Below are 7,500 nucleotides of genomic sequence, written 5' to 3' on the forward strand. Positions count from 1 at the left end.
GCCCAACAGACGCGAACCGAGGCCCGCGGAAGGACAGGCTGCGCACCCGGGCCGTAGGCCGGCACCCAGCGGGTCGCGACGTCCTACTAGGGGAGAAGTGCGGCCCACCGCACACCGGAACGGCCCCACCCCGCGGCGAGTGGAAAGGCAACCGGACACGACCCCGCCGCGGATTGCTCCGCGCGGGCGGCCGGCCCCATCTGCCGAGGGCGGAGGCCAGTGGCCGGATGGGCGTGAATCTCACCCGTTCGACCTTTCGGACTTCTCACGTTTACCCCAGAACGGTTTCACGTACTTTTGAACTCTCTCTTCAAAGTTCTTTTCAACTTTCCCTCACGGTACTTGTTCGCTATCGGTCTCGTGGTCATATTTAGTCTCAGATGGAGTTTACCACCCACTTGGAGCTGCACTCTCAAGCAACCCGACTCGAAGGAGAGGTCCCGCCGACGCTCGCACCGGCCGCTACGGGCCTGGCACCCTCTACGGGCCGTGGCCTCATTCAAGTTGGACTTGGGCTCGGCGCGAGGCGTCGGGGTAGTGGACCCTCCCAAACACCACATGCCACGACAGGCGGCAGCCTGCGGGGTTCGGTGCTGGACTCTTCCCTGTTCGCTCGCCGCTACTGGGGGAATCCTTGTTAGTTTCTTTTCCTCCGCTTAGTAATATGCTTAAATTCAGCGGGTAGTCTCGCCTGCTCTGAGGTCGTTGTACGAGGTGTCGCACGCCACACCGCCAGCCGGCTGTGCACGCTACCGAGAAAGTACCGGTATGCGAACCGCCAGGCGACGGGCGCGCATCGCACGTTTGAGGAGACGCGGCCGGCCCCACAGGCGGCCGCGACACTCCCAGGTCTGCGAAGCGGGGCAAACGCCGCGCGCTTCAGTATACGTAGCCGACCCTCAGCCAGACGTGGCCCGGGAACGGAATCCATGGACCGCAATGTGCGTTCGAAACGTCGATGTTCATGTGTCCTGCAGTTCACATGTCGACGCGCAATTTGCTGCGTTCTTCATCGACCCACGAGCCGAGTGATCCACCGTCCTGGGTGATCTTTTCTCAAGTTTCCGCCGTCTCTTCGAGACGGTCGCATAGGCGGGAGTGAGGCGTGTGGCGGCCCCTGTTCCAGCGTTCTGTGTCCAACGGCCTCACGGCCGACGGGCGTCGTACGGCTCCACACCGGAGCGGACAGGCACTCGGGCGAAAGTCATTCAAAACCGGCGCCAGGCGCCAGGTGCCGCAGGCCAGCCGCTCCAGCGCTTCAGCGCTCGTACCACACAACATTGCCGCTAGTTTTGAGAGGCACGCGTGGTTCCGCACGCGGCGCACGGCTACTGCGAGCCGTACAGGTAGCGTGTTGCGCGACACGACACGCACATCGAAAGACATGCAGTCTAGTCGGTAATGATCCTTCCGCAGGTTCACCTACGGAAACCTTGTTACGACTTTTACTTCCTCTAAATGATCAAGTTTGGTCATCTTTCCGGTAGCATCGGCAACGACAGAGTCAATGCCGCGTACCAGTCCGAAGACCTCACTAAATCATTCAATCGGTAGTAGCGACGGGCGGTGTGTACAAAGGGCAGGGACGTAATCAACGCGAGCTTATGACTCGCGCTTACTGGGAATTCCTCGTTCATGGGGAACAATTGCAAGCCCCAATCCCTAGCACGAAGGAGGTTCAGCGGGTTACCCCGACCTTTCGGCCTAGGAAGACACGCTGATTCCTTCAGTGTAGCGCGCGTGCGGCCAGAACATCTAAGGGCATCACAGACCTGTTATTGCTCAATCTCGTGCGGCTAGAAGCCGCCTGTCCCTCTAAGAAGAAAAGTAATCGCTGACAGCACGAAGGATGTCACGCGACTAGTTAGCAGGCTAGAGTCTCGTTCGTTATCGGAATTAACCAGACAAATCGCTCCACCAACTAAGAACGGCCATGCACCACCACCCACCGAATCAAGAAAGAGCTATCAATCTGTCAATCCTTCCGGTGTCCGGGCCTGGTGAGGTTTCCCGTGTTGAGTCAAATTAAGCCGCAGGCTCCACTCCTGGTGGTGCCCTTCCGTCAATTCCTTTAAGTTTCAGCTTTGCAACCATACTTCCCCCGGAACCCAAAAGCTTTGGTTTCCCGGAGGCTGCCCGCCGAGTCATCGGAGGAACTGCGGCGGATCGCTGGCTGGCATCGTTTATGGTTAGAACTAGGGCGGTATCTGATCGCCTTCGAACCTCTAACTTTCGTTCTTGATTAATGAAAACATACTTGGCAAATGCTTTCGCTTCTGTTCGTCTTGCGACGATCCAAGAATTTCACCTCTAACGTCGCAATACGAATGCCCCCGCCTGTCCCTATTAATCATTACCTCGGGTTCCGAAACCAACAAAATAGAACCGAGGTCCTATTCCATTATTCCATGCACACAGTATTCAGGCGGGCTTGCCTGCTTTAAGCACTCTAATTTGTTCAAAGTAAACGTGCCGGCCCACCGAGACACTCAATAAAGAGCACCCTGGTAGGATTTCAACGGGGTCCGCCTCGGGACGCACGAGCACGCACGGGGCGGTCGCACGCCTTCGGCTCGCCCCACCGGCAGGACGTCCCACGATACATGCCAGTTAAACACCGACGGGCGGTGAACCAACAGCGTGGGACACAAATCCAACTACGAGCTTTTTAACCGCAACAACTTTAATATACGCTATTGGAGCTGGAATTACCGCGGCTGCTGGCACCAGACTTGCCCTCCAATAGATACTCGTTAAAGGATTTAAAGTTCATTCCGATTACGGGGCCTCGGATGAGGTCCCGTATCGTTATTTTTCGTCACTACCTCCCCGTGCCGGGAGTGGGTAATTTGCGCGCCTGCTGCCTTCCTGGATGTGGTAGCCGTTTCTCAGGCTCCCTCTCCGGAATCGAACCCTGATTCCCCGTTACCCGTTACAACCATGGTAGGCGCAGAACCTACCATCGACAGTTGATAAGGCAGACATTTGAAAGATTGCGTCGCCGGTACGAGGACCGTGCGATCAGCCCAAAGTTATTCAGAGTCACCAAGGCAAACGGACCGGACGAGCCGACCGATTGGTTTTGATCTAATAAAAGCGTCCCTTCCATCTCTGGTCGGGACTCTGTTTGCATGTATTAGCTCTAGAATTACCACAGTTATCAAGTAACGTGGGTACGATCTAAGGAACCATAACTGATTTAATGAGCCATCGCGGTTTCACCTTAATGCGGCTTGTACTGAGACATGCATGGCTTAATCTTTGAGACAAGCATATGACTACTGGCAGGATCACCCAGGGAGCTGCCGTCAACTAGAGCTGAGCAGCCGGCCGCCCGGGAGTGTGTCCCGGGGGCCCGCGCGAACACGCAAGCGTCCGCTCAATCATTCTGCAAACAGGAGGAGGCTGAGCTCCCCTGCACAATACACCTCGAAACCCTCTCAGGTCCCGGCGGCGCGCAGCGCCGTCCCAAGTACTTGGTCGGGTCGAGAGAGGCGCAATCGCCCGGAGTTAGGCGAGTAGACGCTTTCGGTGCGACCACCCGTGCTCCCAACTGAGCTTGCCGCTGCCGACAGAGGCCCGGGAGCGTGCTGTCGTGGCATTGCCGGCGGGAGACAACACGCGCCACCTACGGTGACCGGCAGCTCCAACGCCAGCGCCACAGAAGGACAAAAGCCCCACTTGGGTGCCGAAGCGAATCCTCCCAGCACAGCGCACACGCCCAACACATCCGCACAGCTGCGATACAAACCACCAGCGAGAACCGCTGGGGCGACCGAGCAGCAGACGGCCGTCGCGGCGCCGAGCGCCGGGCGGCGGCGCATCCTCAACGCACACAGTCCTCAATCGGACCAGCACACTGCAGATGTCCACCGCGCTTCGCACCGGGCCCGCGAGGACCTACTTTGGCCGCACGGCGCCGCGCGCAGGGTGCGCCGGCGCGCAGCTGCGACGCCTGCCGCGTCCCGTCGGCCGGCGCGCCTGCCACTGGCCGCCCCCACCAGCCGGCTGTAGCGCGTGCGCCCCCCGCCCTCCGCGCGGCCAGCCGGGGAGGCGCCCCCCTCACCGGCCGGGGACGGTCCCACCCAGCCACCGCCGCGTATCGCTTCACACCCAGATGCCGTTCAGTTTCGTCGGCATGGTGGGTATCGCTGGAACAACGGTTAGTACCTCAACCTATCGTCGCCATCACCGATTCACCCCTAGCGAGAACAACCGCACCACAACGGGTTACCATTTCTTCATTTGCGTAACCTGTCACCAGAAAACGTAGGCGTCCATCGCCATTTGCAACTTCAACCATTATTGCATGCCTGTGTCAGGTGTCACGCCACACTACGTCCTGCCCACTTACACGCAACAAAATGTGCACGCCTAGACAATACGTGGAAGGTGGCCCCCGTCGTATGCGATGTCCATTGCTCGAACGACTGTCAACCGGCTTCTGTAGCATGTCGCAGATATGGAACGCGGCTGCACCATGCATCACGGTGTGTGGAGGAGACGACTAGGTCCGAATACATCAACAGACAGCTCATGCTGATCGCCATCCACGGCGTCCGTTCCTCCCACACGTCTCTATGGCGTACCACACTGCAATCCAGCTCTCATAGGGAGACGACACGTAGCTGCGTGCACAATATTTGCACTGTATGGTCCGCGTTTTTGGGCGCAGTCGTTGTACGGTCACACATGTGCCACGATGTATCATTCAGTACATAAGGACGAATGTGCAGTACAGATTGTGGTTCACGCGTACGACATCAGCGGACAGTTGACACAGGCCGCACCACAACGTAGCCTGCGTACGTCGCATGCGAAGGGCATTGAACATGCAAACTTGTCACCAACCACCTTGCGAAGGCAGGGGCAAGGTGGGGACGTGGGGAGAGGTGGGGGGGGGGGGGGCGGCATGTACGCCCCTGCTGCCATCCACATTACAGTGTACAGCAGGAGCATGTGGAAAGTCAGCAAGACTTGCAAGGTGTTTAACATGAAGCGATACACAGGGGAGCGGGCAGTGCGAGTAGCGAACTATATTGCGAGGGTTGCGGGTGGGCAACACTACACTAATTGAACGAGTCGTATAACAATTACAGAGCAGGTTTAGGCGACAACGTGGGTTACGATAGGCGACAACGTGGGTTACGTTAGGGGACAACGTGGGTACGTTAGGGGACAACGTGGGTTACGTTAGGGGACAACGTGGGTTACGTTAGGGGACAACGTGGGTTACGTTAGGGGACAACGTGGGTTACGTTAGGGGACAACGTGGGTTACGTTAGGGGACACGTGGGTTAGGTTAAGGCACAACATGGGTTAGGTTAAGGCACAACATGGGTTAGGTTAAGGCACAACATGGGTTAGGTTAAGGCACAACATGGGTTAGGTTAAGGCACAACATGGGTTAGGTTACGGCACAACATGGGTTAGGTTAAGGCACAACATGGGTTAGGTTAGGGGACAACATGGGTTAGGTTAGGGGACAACATGGGTTAGGTTAAAGGCACAACATGGGTTAGGTTAAGGCACAACATGGGTTAGGTTAGGGGACAACATGGGTTAGGTTAGGGCACAACATGGGTTAGGTTAGGGGACAACATGGGTTAGGTTAGGGGACAACATGGGTTAGGTTAGGGGACAACATGGGTTAGGTTCGGGGACAACATGGGTTAGGTTAGGGGACAACATGGGTTAGGTTAGGGGACAACATGGGTTAGGTTAGGGGACAACATGGGTTAGGTTAAGGCACAACATGGGTTAGGTTAGGGGACAACATGGGTTAGGTTAGGGGACAACATGGGTTAGGTTAGGGGACAACATGGGTTAGGTTAGGGGACAACATGGGTTAGGTTAAGGCACAACATGGGTTAGGTTAGGGCACAACATGGGTTAGGTTAGGGCACAACATGGGTTAGGTTAGGGCACAACATGGGTTAGGTTAGGGGACAACATGGGTTAGGTTAGGGGACAACATGGGTTAGGTTAGGGGACAACATGGGTTAGGTTAGGGGACAACATGGGTTAGGTTAGGGACAACATGGGTTAGGTTAGGGGACAACATGGTTAGGTTAGGGGACAACATGGGTTAGGTTAGGGGACAACATGGTTAGGTTAGGGGACAACATGGGTTAGGTTAGGGGACAACATGGGTTAGGTTAAGGCACAACATGGGTTAGGTTAAGGCACAACATGGGTTAGGTTAGGGGACAACATGGGTTAGGTTAGGGGACAACATGGGTTAGGTTAGGGGACAACATGGGTTAGGTTAAGGCACAACATGGGGTTAGGTTAGGGGACAACATGGGTTAGGTTAAGGCACAACATGGGTTAGGTTAGGGGACAAACATGGGTTAGGTTAGGGGACAACATGGGTTAGGTTAAGGCACAACATGGGTTAGGTTAAGGCACAACATGGGTTAGGTTAAGGCACAACCATGGGTTAGGTTAGGGGGACAACATGGGTTAGGTTAGGGGACAACTTGGGTTAGGTTAGGGGACAACATGGGTTAGGTTAAGGCACAACATGGGTTAGGGTTAAGGCACAACATGGGTTAGGTTAGGGGACAACATGGGTATAGGTTAGGGGACAACATGGGTTAGGTTAGGGGACAACATGGGTTAGGTTAAGGCACAACATGGGTTAGGTTAGGGGACAACATGGGTTAGGTTAAGGCACAACCTGGGTTAGGTTAGGGGACAACATGGGTTAGGTTAGGGGACAACATGGGTTAGGTTAAGGCACACCATGGGTTAGGTTAAGGCACAACATGGGTTAGGTTAAGGGACAACATGGGTAGGTTAGGGGACAACTTGGGTTAGGTTAGGGGACAACATGGGTTAGGTTAAGGCACAACATGGGTTAGGTTAAGGCACCAACATGGGTTAGGTTAAGGTACAACATGGGTTAGGTTAAGGTACAACATGGGTTAGGTTAGGTTACACGTTGTTGTAAGGAAAGGTGTGGGGGGGGGGGGGGGGGCGGGGCGGCAGTTCGTTGATAGTGATTATAGTAAGTGATGCTTGTGACATGATGAGATTTGTCACGTCAGGATGCACCTTTGGCTTATTAGAGGCGGCGCTCCAATTCTATGCTTGTGTCAGACCTGTGTCTTTGACTCATGTCATTGTTTGTGCGCTGTGACAGGAGGTACTATTGTGATGTTGGGTGCACCGTTGTATAGGACATGTGTGGGTGTTGGTGCCTTATCTGCGCAATGGTGGATGTCGAAAGGGTGGGATATTCTATTTTCCGCATGGACCTCCTGGTCTGGTTGTGATAGTGTGGATTGTGTAATGTGGCGGAGAGGATGCACTGGATGTTGTTCCATGCTGGTGCTTACATATTGTATGTGCGCCTGTTAGAAGCAGAGAGTGGTGCGTGATCAGAGTGTCTGGCTGACGTGTGGTTCCCATTGTGGGCAGACTCTTTCAGCATGTATACGGACAGTTGTATATATTTTCTGTAGTTTGATGGCTCTGCATTGATTACTAATCAGC

The 7,500-nt window shown here is 55.3% G+C and overlaps 2 non-coding genes and 1 pseudogene across 2 annotated transcripts; all 3 read right to left on the reverse strand.

Annotated features, from left to right (window-relative positions):
- LOC124742949 overlaps positions 1-705 on the reverse strand; it is a 4,222-nt pseudogene extending 3,517 nt beyond the window's left edge.
- A 188-nt stretch (positions 706-893) lies between these two features.
- On the reverse strand, positions 894-1,048 carry LOC124742955. Its single transcript, XR_007010303.1, has one exon. It is a non-coding gene; the product is annotated as a 5.8S ribosomal RNA (ribosomal RNA).
- Positions 1,049-1,399: 351 nt separating this feature from the next.
- On the reverse strand, positions 1,400-3,301 carry LOC124742946. The gene has a single exon (XR_007010300.1). It is a non-coding gene; the product is annotated as a small subunit ribosomal RNA (ribosomal RNA).
- Positions 3,302-7,500: the final 4,199 nt, after the last annotated feature.

The sequence above is a fragment of the Schistocerca piceifrons genome, unplaced genomic scaffold (genome assembly GCF_021461385.2).
Source record: "Schistocerca piceifrons isolate TAMUIC-IGC-003096 unplaced genomic scaffold, iqSchPice1.1 HiC_scaffold_2388, whole genome shotgun sequence".
NCBI lineage: Eukaryota > Metazoa > Arthropoda > Insecta > Orthoptera > Acrididae > Schistocerca > Schistocerca piceifrons.